The sequence below is a fragment of the Thalassophryne amazonica genome, chromosome 2 (assembly GCF_902500255.1).
Source record: "Thalassophryne amazonica chromosome 2, fThaAma1.1, whole genome shotgun sequence".
Lineage (NCBI taxonomy): Eukaryota > Metazoa > Chordata > Actinopteri > Batrachoidiformes > Batrachoididae > Thalassophryne > Thalassophryne amazonica.
The window spans coordinates 89,190,650-89,209,734 of NC_047104.1; the positions used below are offsets into that span (position 1 = coordinate 89,190,650).

Sequence of the window (19,085 nt, forward strand, 5' to 3'; positions counted from 1 at the left end):
ATAACTTTTGGTCCTATCCTTTTTGGATCATTTTGGATCTAACATAACTTTCTGGGGCCAAGCATGGCAAATTACAGGTAAATGATGGACAGAAAGGCTAATCTGTGATTGGCTATTGCAATCTGAGTGGGGAACACACACACACACACACACATATATATATATATATATATATATATATACACCAATCAGACAGTATCAAATTGGTATTGTATTATTTTTATTGATCAATATTTGGCCAATACAAATACAAATAATAAACTCTTGATTTCTAAAATTTTACAGCACAACTGCCAATATTCTAATTTAGCAAATCCCAATATGGTAAAGTGGTTTGGCAGCAACACAGCTGTTTTTCTTTGCTTGTTTGTTTAAGTTATTATTTCCAAATTCAGGATCACAACATAAAAGACATGCTTCAGCAAATATCTCCTTATTAATCTGCCAAGTTGTTGGTCTGCTGCCACTGCAACCTAGACCTAGATAAGCAGCAGAAAATGAATGAATGAATAGAATCTGCCAAAGTGATCAAGCCAGCACAAAGCCAACTGAATGCTCAAGTCACACAATTACCAGCTGGGGATGCTTGCCACACAAGTGTGTGTTCTTGTTTTTTTTTTTTTTTTTTTTTTTTTTTTTTGTAATTTAAAATATATATATATATATATATATTTATTTATTTATTTATTTATTTATTTATTTATTTTATTTTTTTCCCATAACAGACAGATGGGGTGTGCAGCCAGTATATTCTGAGTGCCAGTCCCAACTCCTGATAAATGAAAGGGGTTGCATCAGGAAGGGCATCCTGTGTAAAGCAAGCCAGAGTTAAAGAGGCAGAGTGCAAATCAAATTTCCATATCAGATGCTTATTTTTTGTGGGCCTGCTGACTGTAAAACAAACAAAAATTAAGAAATAAAATAAAATAAATAAAGCAACAGTTGCAAAAAAAACAATGCATAGCTCCTAAATATAAATTATTTATTGTCTTTTTGGAGTTATGCATTAGTTTCTAAACCTACAAAATAATCATACTTTTATTATTCTGAAAATATTGTTTCATATTTGTTGCATGCCTTCATCAGAACTACAATAATGTTGTTAATCCCAATGCAGTAAACCCAGGATCATTCATCTTTGCACTGTTTAGTTTTAATGATTCACAAAAGTGTAACCAAACTAATAAGAATTAATATCTGAAACTATTTAAACTCCAATATTTCAGTAAGATAAATCATCTATAGCCACAGAGCTGCTAAAACGTACATTCTGCATGTTTGTATTTTCTCATTTGTAGAACACACAGTGACAGATGGAGATATTTACATTAATGGTTTGAAATCGAAACAATTACTGTGAAATATGCAGAACCAAAAAATTAATAAAAACAAAACAACCCACCCTGTTTATTTTTACTATAAACCAATCATCAGATGTACTATTGCACATGTAGCGGTCCAACCAAGCAAAACAGTGGCATTCCTCAGAACAATCAAAATGGATTAAACCGACTGCACTCCGCCTGCTTCCACACAAATCAAATATGCGTGTGACGATGATAATCAATCCATAATAAAATAACACAACATAAATCTGACAGTGTTGTTTCAACAATATTAATAACATAGATTTAAATATTGCCATGTGCACTGGAGTGATTTATGCATCAAAAAGTGCTATCAAGCTTATATACACCCCACTTCTGGTGGTCAGCCAATAATGCCATTAACTGCATTGTTCAAACTCATTATGTGATGAGAAACACAATAATAATTGCAGGACTACATACGCAGAATTTCTCCCATTGAGCTAATCACTTTTGCTAGCATTATTAGTCTCTCCCTCTCTCTCCCTCATGCTCTCTTGATCACCCTGTCATAAATCCTAGGAGAGGATGTTGTATAAATCCCTAGTGCTGAATTAGTATTGTAATTTCTGGTATCCATACACACTTGGCTACTGCAGACCTTGGTGTTATTAATCGGAGCGGGGGGCTGCGCCATAGAAACAATATGCTGAGCGGTTGGCCTGGCTGGTGAGCCCATCAAATGCGTGCCAAAACTCTTGGTTAATTTGAATTACATGGGATGGAAGTTGCCCCAGTTTACTTAACATAAAATCGATGAAAGTGAAATATTTTATAAAGGAACTGTCACTATTAATCAAGGCATATCATTAAAGGGGTCATACTATGCACCTTTGGAGAATGCTAATAATAATAATATTTCAAGTCACAAATATCACATAGACAATAAGGTGATCAGGTCAGGTCTGGGAGTGTCATGCCATGTGCCGCTGCATTCACCACACCATGGAACTGGATGGATGGATAGCTTTATTATCATTGTCATTACAACAACGAGATTGCCACAGTCACATTCCACAGACAAACAGCAATTAATCCACAATTATTACTTGTTTACTGTAATAATGGCACACATCAGAATTAAGACAACACATATCCATTTGACACTGTTTATGTGCACTAAACTTGAAACAGTCCGTTTTCCAAATTGAGGCAATGTGAGTGTGTGGTAGCCGCTGCAACTGGAGTCGCGCCGCCTGCCAGCTTGGGAAGAATGGGGGCCTGCCGGGGGGGGGGGGGGCAGGAAGGAAGGTGAAAGGGAAAAACTGGAGCATGCTTCAGTCCATGTGTAAATCTGTCAGTTTATTGTCTTTGTGGGTTGAGATAAGAATGGAGCTGAATAATCTCACCAAGGCCTGAATAAATTCCTCTGGAGGTAAACAGTGGGCAATTTGTCCTTGAGGCTAGATAAGCCTGGAGTGTTGTAGCTGAGCAGTGAAAAACACTTTTAACAGTTCCACTTGAACAGCCAAATCCCAATTATGAATTTAGAATATTCCCAATTATGAATTAAGAATATTCACTGCCCATTTATACAGCGCCAAATCACAATAAAGCTGCCTCAAGGTGCGTCACACAAGTAAGGTCTAACCTTACCAACCCCAAGAGCATTCACACAGGTGACAGTGGTAAGGAAAAACTCCCTCTGATGATTTGAGAAAGAAACCTCAAGCAGTCCAGACCCTCTGCTTGGGCTATGCTACCGACACAACTGACAAAACAATTTACAAAACCAATATACAGGAAATTTTGGCAGTGCACAGGACAGGAGGGTTGCAGAAGTAGACACCACACCCATCTCTGGATGGAGCTGCACCTCAAACAGAGAGAAAAAACAAAATCAGGCATCAGAAAAATGTCTTGATAGTAACAATGCACATGTCAAATCCAGGTGAAGCAAGAGTGTCCCATTGGAGACCACTGAGGCACCTGTCTGCTGGATCATGCAAAGAAAAAATTACCACATGGCCAAAAAATATATTGTAGCTAGTGTTCTCCCACAATGCCAGTGATACTCCTTATCTGAGTTTTCCTAAAGGCCCATTTTCACGAGCATGCCTTTGATTCACGCAACAGCACAAACTGTGTTGTGATGATCCCACCCGCTGTGTTCACAGCTGGACGCCGTTCTTTGTTCTACCAGCTGCCACGTTCTCTGCGCTGGACGCTATGTATATAAAATAATTATTTTGTGGCGGATTAATCATTTTTTTCTGCAAATTGGCTGTTGAAAACGACTCTAATCACTTCCTGAATTACAGAGGAGGCTGCAGTCGGAGCCGTTTTAATGCAAATTTTCTGAGCAGGAGGACTTTCCTGAATAAGGGACATGTGACATGAAAGATGTTGGCATCAAAGTTAGCTTTTCTTTCACTGAGGACATTAGTTTCTGTTTTAACTGTGTGATTTTGGACGTTATTGGGTAATATTGAGGTTAACTGAGTGTTTCTGCATAAAAGTAATCTATGAAGGGTAGGTGACATAGCAAAACTGATGGTCTGGCAATCAAACACGAGCAATAAAGGGCTCTGTGTGGTAAAAATACTCAAATAAAGGTATTTAGTCACATGAAGTACATGAGTCCAAAACAAATTCTCTTTCTGTTCTTCTCAAAACAGGATTATTATTTGACACAAAAAAAATGGTTTGTCTACTTTGTATAACCCCTGAAACCAGCAACAAGCACCATAGTATGTCAACCGTCAAAAAAAAATGTATCTGCAGCATTTGAAAACTTTGGTCATTATCTGAAAATTATTTTGAATCTTAAGTACTTCTTGCACCCAGATCTTCAAATGTCCTATCAACACAGATTTTCAGGCATCAAAAGGCATGGATAGTGTGTGGCAGGTGGTAACTGGTGAATAGTTTGCAACTTATCAAAATTATTTGAGAATTTCTAAAAGTCAGCAGTAACAATACCCCTGTTGTGACTTCATTGCATGTAGACGATGATATACATTTATGCGCAGCAGGTTTAACACAGGGTAATTTCTCTGTACAACATCACAGAATTGTGGGACATTGAGGAGGTTTACCACAATTCCAAACTAGTTTTAACTCTGGGCAATTAACTAAAAACTATTTTGAATAATATAACATTTTTTTAATTATTTTGCAGAGACCTGGTGGTCTCTTTTACTACACCTCTTTGGAGGATCCTTGGGTACTGCTGGAAAGACTTTGTGTCAGATGTTTGACTAAGAAGAGAAGTATCACTTACACTCGGAGGGAATGTCAGCTCAGCATTTTGGCCATGTGGTGCATTTCATTTTGCATGATCCAGCACATATGTGCTTGGGTGTTGGTGACCCCAATGGCTGGAGAAGGCCAAAGGGACACCCATGTTTCATCTGGCTAAAGCAGATAGATGGTTATTTTAGAGATGTGGGGGATGGACTGGTTGTCAGGCTGGGTGGTTGCCATCCAGGGCCTAAGGTGTTGTGGATGCAGTGAAGTATGGCACCAGCATATGCTCCCAGACCTAGCTTGACTTTCTGAAGACAAAGACTAATGGTCTGCTTATTATAACATATACACAGTGTCTCTGTCACTGGATTCAAATCAACACAAAAACATGAAGCAGAGATGTAGTTCATGATTATATTTACTCTTCTATCATAGAGGCAGTAGCTCAATGGGATAAGGAGTTGAGTCACCAAAATATTGACCTGGGTTTGATTCTGGGTCATACCACCTCTCTGTGTCCTTAGACAAGATACTACATTTGCATTGGCCCAGTCTAGCCTGCTGTAAATGGTTACTGGCCTTGGCTGGGCTTCGCTTATCCTGCGTCATATTAACATCCCATCCAGTGAGGTCATAGATTCTATTGGTTTTCCATTTAAACCAACTGACAAATATATATATATATATATATATATATATATATATATATATATATATATATATATATATATATATATATATACAGTATTTTTAGGGATCCATCACTACAGTGTGTATGGGATGTTTTCTCTAATAACTTTCTGTTTGAAGACACTCTATTTGGACCAGTTGTGATTCCCAGATACTGCAGCTTGAACTGGATTAGAGTCTATTGTACTTCCCCATCTAAAGGTGGTACCCATTTGCATCTGGGTGGACTGGGACATGCATATGAATTGTCTTGTCGAAAGACAGATAGCATCCAGTGGAAGTTCAACTCCAGTCCTTTTGAAGGCATCCGTCTATTTTCTATACCGGCTTATTCCAATCGGGGGTCGGGGGGATCTGTAGCCTATCCCAGCAGTAATGGGAGTGAGGCTGGGTACACCCTGGATAGGTCACCAGTCTGTCGGGGAGCTGCATATAGACAGACAAACACATTCCCTAGGGTGGCTCAAATTTATTTATTTATTTATTTTATTTTATTTTTCTGAAAGCATGTGTTTCGTTGGTTTTATTTTGTTCCTTTTTATGAAAGAAAACACTCCTGATTTGTTTTGGTGAATTTTTAGACAGGTTATAAGGGTTGCCATTTATATTTTTCTTTAATACGAGGTCCGTTAGAAAAGTATCCGACCTTTTTATTTTTTGCAAAAACCATATGGATTTGAATCACGTGTGATTGCATCAGCCAAGCCATATGGTTTTGCAAAAAATAAAAAAGGTCGGATACTTTTCTAACATACCTTGTGTGTGTGTATATATATATATATATATATATATATATATATATATATATATATATATATATGTATATATATATGTATATATATATATATATATATATATATATATATATATATATATATATATGTATATATATATATATATATATATGTATATATTAATTTATATTTTTTACGCAGTGTTTCATCCTTTCTTGTTTATTTTTTCATGCAAAATATATGCTCTCTGGTTCAAGCCTGTTGCTATTTATGGAAAATATAATCCCAAATTTGTTTCCAAAAATTGTAGACACATTCAGGGGTTAAAAATGTGATTTTTGCTGAAAAAAATGTTTTTTTTTTATAATAATTTGGCAATAATGTTGTCACTCAGTTTTATCTGTTCTCATAATATGCGTTTTCATAGTGATTTCTTAACTTTTATGTAAATGTTATTAGATCAATATTCTGTTTTTTTTGTAATTGTAAAATTGTAAAAGTAACGAATATATATTTTTTTGCAATCATAAGCTACATCTTTTCAAAATTTCATTGTATCTCAACTACATTGTATTGGCAGAAAGAAGTACTGAAATGTTGATATCTCTTATTTTTTTCTCACAAAGAATGACACAATGAACCCCTTATATAGTGTCTGATATTTTGGTACATTCAAACATTGTTTATCCTTTCTCAGTTTTGAGATGCGACATCTGTGTCTGGCTTTAATACGAAGATAACATTGTCAGTGTGACCACCATCTCGTGTTGCATTAGCATAGGTTTGCACATCCTTCACAGCTCTTTCGCCACAATCATTTACTACTTTCATGTCTCTCAGGAGATCTCTAAGCACCAAGTATTTGAAGTAAAACACTGCCAAAATTGGAGAAAAAGCACATTCTGAAAGAAAAATCAAAACAGCAACCCCTAAAACTTGTAAAAATTCTGAAAAATAAATCAGGAGTGTTTTTCATCAAAAGGAACAAAATAAGACCAAGGAGGCACGTTTCCATCCTAACACCTACATTCAATTTAAAGTTTCCAATTCATCTAACCTGCATGTCTTTGGGAGGAAGCCAGAGCAGCTGGAGGGAACAACACAAACTCCACACAGAAAGGCCTCAGGTGGGAGACGATCCCACAACCTTCTTGCTGCAGTGCCAAATACGAAGCCACAGTGCTGCCTTCTTTTTGGAGGCAGTCCAACTCTTTTACCACTGAGCTAACAAGTCCTTAAGCCATCTGGTGACCTATATTGGGTTGTTCAAAATTTTTGTATGGGACCCTGCTAAGTTGTCAGAATGTCTGAGCCGAGCTGTATAACATGTGGTATTGGGCAGTGTACCACGTCTCCATCAGAGAAGACGTAACACCCCACATATGGCCACCCGGCGAACATGACAGATGAAACACTTTGTTTGCTTTTGTTTAAGCACCGGCTCCTCTCCTAATACAAGCCTGTTTAGTGATCAAAAAGACCTGAAGATATTTGATGTTGTCTTTGGAGGGGGGAGGAAGAGGAAGTGTCATCCAGTGATATACGGCTCCAGTCCTCTGTCACACAGCGCACACTCTGCTGGGAAATAATCTGACATCTTGTGCTCAACACATCCAAGCGATGAGTAGAGAAGGAGGGAGAAAAGGGGGAGAGGGAACGAAGAGATAGAAGGCAAAGAATGATGGGACAAAGCAGAGAGGGAGAAGAGACAGGCTGAGGGAAGCTGGGAATGGAAGAACAAGAAGAGAGAGAGGACATAATCAATTCGGCAACCCCATCTCCATCATGTCATCGGCTGTCAGTGTAGATTTAGGAATAAAGCTTTTGAGAGACCTTCCAGAGCTACAGTGTGATCGATGTCCCGGTAATGTCAGCCAACGTCAGTGACAGCACTGCTCACAACACAACCTTTGTGACTGTGTCATGGGAACCAACAATGACCCCAAAATGTGTCTTAGACTTTTTCAGATAAGGTTTTAACCTTGTGGGCACAAGTGGAATGTACCGTTTGGGGACAAGAACTGGAAGTGCATATGGGCAAAATCATTAGAGAAAACAGAGAGGCAAAGATGAAGAGATAGTGACAGGGTGAATAAATCGAGTCATTAAGCATGCGTTCATTGGAGCCTGGCTCCCATATGACAGCACAGGGTGGCAGGCTGCTTCTGTCGCTCTTCTCCCGTAAACAGACAAACAGATTGGCTCGTTTGCCTCCCTCCTCTGGGCTGCTTTGCCTTCTGGTTTCTGACGAACACTTAGGACTTTCCTGGCCCTGGTCTTCAGAGAGTCTATGCCATAATTCAATTTCAAGCTTGGCTTTGTTTAATTAATCTACTCTGCTATCGAATGTCAAAATAATGTGAAATCACATCTCAAACCACAAAGCCCATATAAAGAATACATTACAATTACAACAGATTAAAAAAAAGTTTAGTTAATAATTCAGGAAAAAATAAATAAACTGCTTACATTTGCAGCTAAAGAGGATCTCATCTCCGTGCACTGATGGTGTACAAAAGATGAGCCTAAAACCTTTAAAATAATTCCAAATGCTTTTAAATCAGGGCAGTACAGTGGCTTAGTGGTTATCACTGTTGCTTCACAGTGAGGTCATGGGTTTGATTCCCAACTGTGGCCTTTCTGTGTAGAGTTTGCATGTTCTCCCAGTCTTTGCGTGGGTTTCCTCCAGGTGCTCCGGTTTCCTCCCACATCCAAAGACATACAGGTTAGGTGGATTGGAATCTTTAATTTGTCCGTAGGTGTGCGAGTGAGTGTGAATGTGTTTGTCTGTTTGTGGCCCTGTGACAGACTGGCGTCCTGTCCTGGGTGTACCCCGCCTCGCACTCTATGACTGCTGGGATAGGCTCCAGCCCCCCGTGACCCTTGATTAGACTAAGCAGTTGAAGATGAGTGTGTGTGTGTGTGTATGTGTGTGTGTGTGAGTGATATTTTAACATTCTCATGGTTAAACCGTGCACTGTTGTTCTCTGTGCTGATTCAACATTTTCCAGAAGAAAATTAAAACTTCATGAATGCTTCCACTGTATGTCTATTACGTGGTGGTGTGACAATGTTGTTCCCTCCAAAAAAGAAGTTTGAAGACACTTTTTTTTTTCTGTGGGATTTCTCTATGATCCCAAACAGTTTTAAATAGGAGCAGTTTTAAATTAGTCTCTGCAGTGTTGAAAATATACTTTTATTTGTCAAAAACAAACAAGGCAAGTGTAAAGATGTTAACACTATTAAAGAGTTAACACTGTTACGCGATCAAAAGTATAATTTTGACATCGAACAAGTGAGTTTTATTAACTCAGGAATAGTGTTGCTGTCACCACCATGTGAGTTGGATTAGTACTGTGGATTTTGCTGGTTGGCTTCGTGTAATATTAAAGAAAATCATGTTTATTTAATCAGGTGTTTAGTTGAAGTGGTACTGTTTGGATATTTCAAGAGAAATTTTTTGTTGATCCACTGATGTAAAAATGAAGAATTTTGTGGATCTGCTCCAAAACTGAAGGTTGCAAATTTCATATCAAAGCAAAGTTTTTATTTAAAAAATAGGGGTTGTCATAAATAATGCCTATTACACAATGTAATGTAATATCTTGTCTTTGGCTAAGTGTTATACCCCCATCACACATACGCCGACTGAGGCCGAATTGCATCCGAATGACACATCCAGCTACAATTGGGAAAAATTGAGGTGCTGTCTAAAGACCAACGGAGCATCTACATATTTGGGCCCATACACTCAGCTGTACCGAGTGTGTTGCACATGTTTAGAACACTCTTGGCGCCATCGAGATGCAGTCTATATGCAGTTTTTGAGTCATCTGATTGCAGTTTACATATTCTGACCGCATCATCGACGGTAATCTGGATGCATTCTGACACGGCTGACCACACCTCTTTCCCTCCTGACTGCATTCAATTATGACAGTATTTGCCGTTTCAGCCTGGTTCCTGCACATTCTTGCTATTTGTGACAGGGGCTTTATCAATACACTGGCCTGGATCAGTAGCAGTACTAAAAATAATCATTTTGTACGTACAGAGCAGATGTGACACATCCAACTAACAAATTGCTACACAAAACCTGTCTCCAAATAGTTCAGTGTTTCTGCTGCAACATTCATTTTCTGGACATTGGAATTCCTATCTGAAATTTAGTCACTACATCCAACCACGATTTGGTTTTCAAATGCATGCAATTTTAGAAGTGACAGTTATTACGTTAAGAGTCTCCATATAATGGATAGAGCCACTTCGAACTTTGACAAAGGAAGTGTGATCCCAACCACAAAGCAATACAGACTGTAAACTGATAGATAGGATTTTCTGTCTATTTAGTTTTCATCAATACAGTATTGATAATGACATAGAACATATAAAAAGAAGACATGAAAACATCTCATAAAACACATTTGGAATTTTTTTACTTGCCACAATCAATGCCAACTTGGCTGAGACAGTTTCTTGCTGAGTTTATTTATTTATTATTATTATTATCAATCAATCAATCAATTTTATTTATATAGCGCCAAATCACAACAAACAGTTGCCCCAAGGCGCTTTATATTGTAAGGCAAGGCCATACAATAATTACGTAAAAACCCCAACGGTCAAAACGACCCCCTGTGAGCAAGCACTTGGCAACAGTGGGAAGGAAAAACTCCCTTTTAACAGGAAGAAACCTCCAGCAGAACCAAGCTCAGGGAGGGGCAGTCTTCTGCTGGGACTGGTTGGGGCTGAGGGAGAGAACCAGGAAAAAGACATGCTGTGGAGGGGAGCAGAGATCAATCACTAATGATTAAATGCAGAGTGGTGCATACAGAGCAAAAAGAGAAAGAAACACTCAGTGCATCATGAGAACCCCCCAGCAGTCTATAGCAGCATAACTAAGGGATGGTTCAGGGTCACCTGATCCAGCCCTAACTATAAGCTTTAGCAAAAAGGAAAGTTTTAAGCCTAATCTTAAAAGTAGAGAGGGTGTCTGTCTCCCTGATCTGAATTGGGAGCTGGTTCCACAGGAGAGGAGCCTGAAAGCTGAAGGCTCTGCCTCCCATTCTACTCTTACAAACCCTAGGAACTACAAGTAAGCCTGCAGTCTGAGAGCGAAGCGCTCTATTGGGGTGATATGGTACTATGAGGTCCCTAAGATAAGAAGGGACCTGATTATTCAAAACCTTATAAGTAAGAAGAAGAATTTTAAATTCTATTCTAGAATTAACAGGAAGCCAATGAAGAGAGGCCAATATGGGTGAGATATGCTCGCTCCTTCTAGTTCCCGTTAGTACTCTAGCTGCAGCATTTTGAATTAATTGAAGGCTTTTCAGGGAACTTTTAGGACAACCTGATAATAATGAATTACAATAGTCCAGCCTAGAGGAAATAAATGCATGAATTAGTTTTTCAGCATCACTCTGAGACAAGACCTTTCTAATTTTAGAGATATTGCGTAAATGCAAAAAAGCAGTCCTACATATTTGTTTAATATGCACTTTGAATGACATATCCTGATCAAAAATGACTCCAAGATTTCTCACAGTATTACTAGAGGTCAGGGTAATGCCATCCAGAGTAAGGATCTGGTTAGACACCATGTTTCTAAGATTTGTGGGGCCAAGTACAATAACTTCAGTTTTATATGAGTTTAAAAGCAGGAAATTAGAGGTCATCCATGTCTTTATGTCTGTAAGACAATCCTGCAGTTTAGCTAATTGGTGTGTGTCCTCTGGCTTCATGGATAGATAAAGCTGGGTATCATCTGCGTAACAATGAAAATTTAAGCAATGCCGTCTAATAATACTGCCTAAGGGAAGCATGTATAAAGTGAATAAAATTGGTCCTAGTACAGAACCTTGTGGAACTCCATAATTAACCTTAGTCTGTGAAGAAGATTCACCATTTACATGAACAAATTGTAATCTATTAGATAAATATGATTCAAACCACCGCAGCGCAGTGCCTTTAATACATATGGCATGCTCTAATCTCTGTAATAAAATTTTATGGTCAACAGTATCAAAAGCAGCACTGAGGTCTAACAGAACAAGCACAGAGATGAGTCCACTGTCTGAGGCCATAAGAAGATCATTTGTAACCTTCACTAATGCTGTTTCTGTACTATGATGAATTCTAAAACCTGACTGAAACTCTTCAAATAGACCATTCCTCTGCAGATGATCAGTTAGCTGTTTTACAACTACCCTTTCAAGAATTTTTGAGAGAAAAGGAAGGTTGGAGATTGTCCTATAATTAGCTAAGATAGCTGGGTCAAGTGATGGCTTTTTAAGTAATGGTTTAATTACTGCCACCTTAAAAGCCTGTGGTACATAGCCAACTAATAAAGATAGATTGATCATATTTAAGATCGAAGCATTAAATAATGGTAGGGCTTCCTTGAGCAGCCTGGTAGGAATGGGGTCTAATAGACATGTTCATGGTTTGTATGAAGTAACTAATGAAAATAACTCAGACAGAACAATCTGAGAGAAAGAGTCTAACCAAATACCGGCATCACTGAAAGCAGCCAAAGATAATGATACGTCTTTGGGATGGTTATGAGTAATTTTTTCTCTAATAGTTAAAATTTTATTAGCAAAGAAAGTCATGAAGTCATTACTAGTTAAAGTTAAAGGAATACTTGGCTCAATAGAGCTCTGACTCTTTGTCAGCCTGGCTACAGTGCTGAAAAGAAACCTGGGGTTGTTCTTATTTTCTTCAATTAGTGATGAGTAGTAAGATGTCCTAGCTTTATGGAGGGCTTTTTTTATAGAGCAACAGACTCTTTTTCCAGGCTAAGTGAAGATCTTCTAAATTAGTGAGACGCCATTTCCTCTCCAACTTACGGGTTATCTGCTTTAAGCTGCGAGTTTGTGAGTTATACCACGGAGTCAGGCACTTCTGATTTAAAGCTCTCTTTTTCAGAGGAGCTACAGCATCCAAAGTTGTCTTCAATGAGGATGTCAAACTACTGACAAGATACTCTATCTCACTTACAGAGTTTAGGTAGCTACTCTGCACTGTGTTGGTATATGGCATTAGAGTACATAAAGAAGGAATCATATCCTTAAACCTAGTTACAGCGCTTTCTGAAAGACTTCTAGTGTAATGAAACTTATTCCCCACTGCTGGGTAGTCCATCAGAGTAAATGTAAATGTTATTAAGAAATGATCAGACAGAAGGGAGTTTTCAGGGAATGGAATATTGAGTATTTCTTGCATTACGAGGGAACAACGGTGTCAACATTTTGGCCTTGTGGTGCATCTCTCTGCGCATGACCCAACAGAAGTGTCTCAGTGAAGAGGACCACAGTGGCTGGACAAGGTAAATGGGACACCTGTGCTTCACAATGCCGCAGTAGATAGATGGTTATTTTACACGTGGGGATGGACTGGCTGTTGCCTGGGTGGTGGCCATCCAGGAGCCACAGTGGTATTGTGGTGCCATGGCAACCTGGTCTCATGGCAAGTCGTGATTCAGCAGCATGAAATATACATTAATCTATCGGTTTGTGATATTGTGACGAAAAGCACCTCATTTTCGTCACGGAAGAACAAATTCATTCTAATTCATTCTGTGATGGCTGGACGAAATTAAAAGTGAAGTGGGGGTGGTCGGGGTGGTTATGGTTAGTGTGGGGGGAAGGAGTAAGATTAGGTTATGGTTAAGGTTAGGGTTGGTGGTAGGAGTAGGGTTCGGAATTGTGAGTTAAAAAAAACCCTGTCATGAAAAGTAGAATCATTTCGTCACGGGAGCACGACAAAAAAAAAAGTGAGACTGGGCTGGCCATGGAAACGGCAAAACACGGCACAAGTGCATGGTCCTAGAACTTGTCCACATGGATACAGTCCCTTCCCAATGTAATCTTTTTCTTTGTTGTTTTCAAAACATATTCTGTACACACAGCACAGTTTCAGAAATATCTCCATCCACATGAAAATGCTCAAACCACCTGAATATGCCGTAGTACATATGCCAGCCTGGTATGTGGGACTGTAGCATGTACGTGGACCATGTGCATAGAGGTAGAGGTTCTTATTTAATGTGGGTAGCCAAAGAAAGTCCAAAGCTTGTTTCCAGAAGGGCCCACAACATGTGTCTCTCACTCCTTCCCAGCACTGTTGTTGAAGGTGCCAGTTGGGAGTGTGGCTGCAATCAGGAAGTGAACCTGGATCGCTGGTGTTCCAGTCCAACATGCAAACCATTGCGCCACCACCTCCCAACCAGCGTAAGCATAACGAGTGTAAGGAGCTAATTAATGTAGCAACAGAAGTGAGAACTTTACAAAGCAGCATACGCAATAAATATAAAGTCTTTTAGTCTGACCTGTTGCATCCTTTCAGCTGGATTCATCATCACAGCCTGACGAAAACTATTTTCCTAATAAGATGCCCTTCTTTTGGAAGACAGCATCTGGAAATTCTTTTTTATCATAGAAATTGCTTGAGAATAAATGCAGCATTTTTAAAGAAGTTCCACGGTCTTTGCTCCGGGTGTAATTCTCAGCCTGAGCTGGAGGACTCTGGCACTTTGTTCCACCACAATGAAGAAGAAAAAATAGCTTATTTTAAAAGCTGAAAGTCCTTCCTGCAATTATTTTATTAGATTCACAATGCTCCATTTATTGAAATATCAACAGTCACCACAGGCATTCTGCTAGTGATGAAAATAAATACTATTAAGGATCCACCAAGACAAATTAAATAATAAAAATAATTAAATTAAATTAAATTACACTATTAATAATTATTATGAGCAGCTGAGGATAGAGAGGTGGGGCTACGACATCATCATTGCAGAGAAGTTCTGTATGAACTATCCACACAAAAATGCAAATCCTGTGTTTTTAGGTTTATCCACTCTGGGACCCGTTTTGAAAAAAAAAATGGCATTTTGAAAACTCCAACTCTGTGTACAAAACACAAATATGATACGAAACTTTTGTGGATATGCCTAAACTTGTCTCTGTGTGGACACGGCCCCAGACTTGCCTTGACTTTCTTAAGCAATCATGGCTCTTTCATGCACACACATACTGTTGATGTTGTTATACCCTAGTTGGAAATGGCTAGCAGGCAAAAGAAAACACCCAGCACAGCAATCCGCTGCACCATCCCAATTTGTTTTAACAACAGAGTGAAATTCTGAAGGCCACACAGAACATTTTTCACCCAGAGAGAGCAGGGGGAAAACTGATTTAATGAAACAAAGCTCTTGTCCATATTAACTGACCTGAAAGCAGCACAGCTCAGGGAGAAAAGCAATGATTTGATTGCTTTAAATAAATGTCAATAAATAATGAAAAAAAGAAATGACCGGATTAATTTTTGTGAAATACATGTAACATGAAATAAAATCAATTTTCTCACACTGACACTAGGTCACCACCAAGCCCCATGTAAATCACAGATGATCATCCCTACCGAGACAGCAAATGGATCCGGGCCAGATGTAGTCCAACATCCGGTACCAATCCTGAAAACAGGTCCAGTCCAGACAATTTTTGCACCCTGGCCCAGATTCAGCCACTTTTATAGATTTATAAGTCAGCGGACACTGATCTATGTGTTACAGATACAAATCAGTTTCCTTGGATTCACGGAACTTACCCCCGTAAAACTGGCTTATCAAAAAGAAAAAACTGCTTTGCAATAAGCCTTTTAAAAAGCCTCAGTGACAATCACAATTACAGAGTACACACTAACACCCCCCTCCCCATGATGAATTCTGCGCATCCCGCGGTTTTCACAGCCCTGAGTTTATAAAAGCTAATAATAGATAGTTTCTGCCGAGTGCAGATAAAATTGCTTATTGTTATGCTCACCCCATGGTCCTGCAACGGTGCCATGATGTGGACCACATCGGTCCCAGATCCGTGCCAGATATGGGCTGTAAATGGTTGGTCTTTTGTGGATCCGGTTCAGATCTGGTCCGGATCTGTTCCAGAACTGTAAAGTGGAGCCATGCTGGATCTGGGCCAGGGTGCAAAAATTGTCTGGACCGGATCCCTTTTCAGGAATGGTACCAGATGTTGGACTACATCCGGCCCGGTTCCAATTGCTGTCTGGGTATCTTTGTATTGTAAGATGTTTCATGAGAACATGACCAAGAGAGCTTCTATTTCAACAAACATATAATATAACAGAATAAAATAATTATCTCTACTCCTTTGCTGCACATGTTAAAGTTTTCTGTCCAAATTGAGAGTATCAACCACTTCATGTGAAAGATCGCCAAAATGTCAACCATCATTGATGTGAGTGAAAACTTGACCTCCTTGGTGAAGGTCCTAAATCATCAGGGGGAAAACTGTACATAATGTTTGCATAATACACACGTGTTCCATTATATATATTTCTGTTTTTCTTTTCTGGGAGAGTGAATTTGGACTTTTACACTAAGGCTTTTCTGAAAAACGCTGCTTCACATTTTAACACAATAAAATCTATAATCCACATTTTACCTATTATTATTATTATTATTATTATTATTATTATTATTATTATTATTATTCAGGTTCAGATTCAATTTATTCTTATACCCTTGGGTAAAATTAGTTTACAGTGAGTGAGTCATTTCCAGTGGTGGTGCCAGGAAATTTTTGTTGGGGGGGCTGAGGTAAAAGTTGGAGGGGCTCCACAAAATGTCATTGAAATGAACAATATATAGTAAATTGCTTTATAAATACCAAGGTATATGTTTTAGTCACCCGTGCTCCTCTAAAATGTGGTATCAATGCACACACACATCACTTAGAATGATTGCAATTTCAGTAAACTTGCACATAGGTATATAAACTGAATTCATTGAAATGGTGCTCTAGACAATGCATGGAATCAACCTTACACAAATCGTCTATATGAAAGATTTACTGCCAATTTAACACTGAGGTCATAACCATTCGATATAAGTAAGTAAAAGATATAGCCTGAGAAACTTGCAAACGTGCAAACCTCGGCCAAGGCCATGGGGTCACTGACGCCATAACATCTACACGTTGTGGAATCATTGAACCTAAAAAAGTCTAACAATGATGTTTGTTCAGTAGTAAAAAAAAAGTTTAATCTGCTGTGACTGGATAGCATGTATCCTTAGCTCTTGGCATCACAGTTTATTGCAATTTGCACCTTTCCCAGAAGCTACTGTCATCTGAGCACTGATATTGATATTGCATGTGCTTATAGAGAAAAAACAAATAAGAGACAAAATTCAATTTATTATTCAACTAAACTGCAAATATATGAATTTTTTAACATTTATGAAACACTTCTCTAAACGAGGCCATAGGGTCACTGACCCTAAAGAGATTCCCTCCTTGGCACAGTAATCTATTCAATAATTCAGTGTTACACCCAAAACTATGATACATACACTTTTCTTTCCTTTATATTTGACATCCTTGACCATGAAAACATACCATTAGAACTTGGAATCACTTTTATGTCTTTATTAGTTCAAAAGTTATTGTATAAAAATGATTTTTCGGTAATGGCGGTTTTCTTCTGGATCTAGCTCCATAACATTTGAAGTTACATCAAATCTGATGACACTTTACTGAAGCACTACAGATTCAGCTACAATTTGGTGTTAGTTGTGCATCTCTAGCTTCATTTGTCACCTCACACTGACACATTTTCTATTTTCCCTATATTTTTGCATATTCTGGATCACCAGATCCGGAATCCGGATCCGATCATCACCAAACTTTGTTGTTTGATAGAACATTTGACTATGTTACACCCTAATTTTTTTTTCAAGCCTTTCTGCCTTGTTTTTGTGGAGTTAGAAACTAGAATGTCAAAATTCCCCCTATCCCGCAATGGTGAAGAATCCTTTAAAAGATTCCTGGATCTGGATCGTGATTCAGATCACCACTAAAATTTAATCAATTGTTCTTCTTGTCATTTCCAACCACTCCACAAAATTTGATCAAAATCCGTTCAAAACTTTTTGAGTTATCCTGCTGACAAACAGACAAACAAACAAACAAACATGACCGAAACCTCCTTGGCGGAGGTAAAAAGTGATTCTTTATGAACTTTGTATACAATCTAGCCCAAATATCCTTTGATTTGTACACGTGCTTTGTGATCCACAAACACAAATTTCTGATTTGTAACTTGTGTGTGGGTTTTTACAAATAAATGTTTATTTGCAAAACTGAAAATTCTGTTTGTGAAGGGTGATTCAGCATTGGTGGACCACCGAACACACACATTCATCACTTTGCTCAGTTATGCAATATTGAGACATTCGCAGCGCAAAACTGCAGTTGAGATCCACAAATATGTCAGTTGCTATTCACATTATTGGAAGAATTATTGGGGGGGAGGGGGGGCTTGGCTCATTATTGGGGGGGGGCTTATTTGGTAAACACACAGCAAAACACAGAACTGGACAAAGCGACAACAGTGCAAAAAAGAACGGCCCCAAAATAAAATAAAAGCAAGATAAGTTAAAATATTAATAGATAAAAAGTCTAAAAACATGTCATACCGAGCCAAAGGGATAAAAAACTAAATAAATAAAAATAAAAATGCACTGTTCATAAAAACAAGGTAAGAGAAACTATACAAAAAATAAATACATAAGTTATATTTAAGTTTCTGTTACTTGTTAACAGCACTGATGGCTACTGGTACAAAACTGTTTTTGTAACGTTTGGTTTTACAAGGTGGTACCCTAAACCTCCGACCTGAGGGGAGCAGTTGAAACTCACCATGAAGAGTGTGGGAGACATCTCTCAGAATCGAACTATTATTATTATTAATATTATTATTATTATTATTATTTGATTGCTTGGATTTCAAAAAAATAATTGTGTAAAATTCTTTCATAATAGGACCTTACAAAAGTTTGAGACTGTATGACATAAAATGTCTGGACAAAATGAAGTGTTAAAAAAAATTCATATCTGCCATCTAAGTGGAACAAATTCTTGTTTGACCAATGGAAAGAGAAAACCACAGTTTCCTTCTCTGCAGCATCGAGAGGAAAATCTGTGATGTTCAAAAACGTGTGAAAATGTTGGTTTTTTTAAATGACACCATTTCACAGGTGAAACTGAGACAATGAAACTTTTTTTTAGCTAACCTGCAC

At 38.3% G+C, this 19,085-nt stretch overlaps 1 long non-coding RNA gene across 1 annotated transcript in view; it reads right to left on the minus strand.

Annotated features, from left to right (window-relative positions):
- The window catches only part of LOC117526835, a 294,238-nt gene that overhangs the window by 245,898 nt on the left and 29,255 nt on the right, over nt 1–19,085 (minus strand). The window contains exon 2 of the long non-coding RNA XR_004565365.1: nt 7,128–7,134. This is a non-coding gene — a long non-coding RNA (uncharacterized LOC117526835). The remainder of the gene's footprint in view (nt 1–7,127; nt 7,135–19,085) is intronic.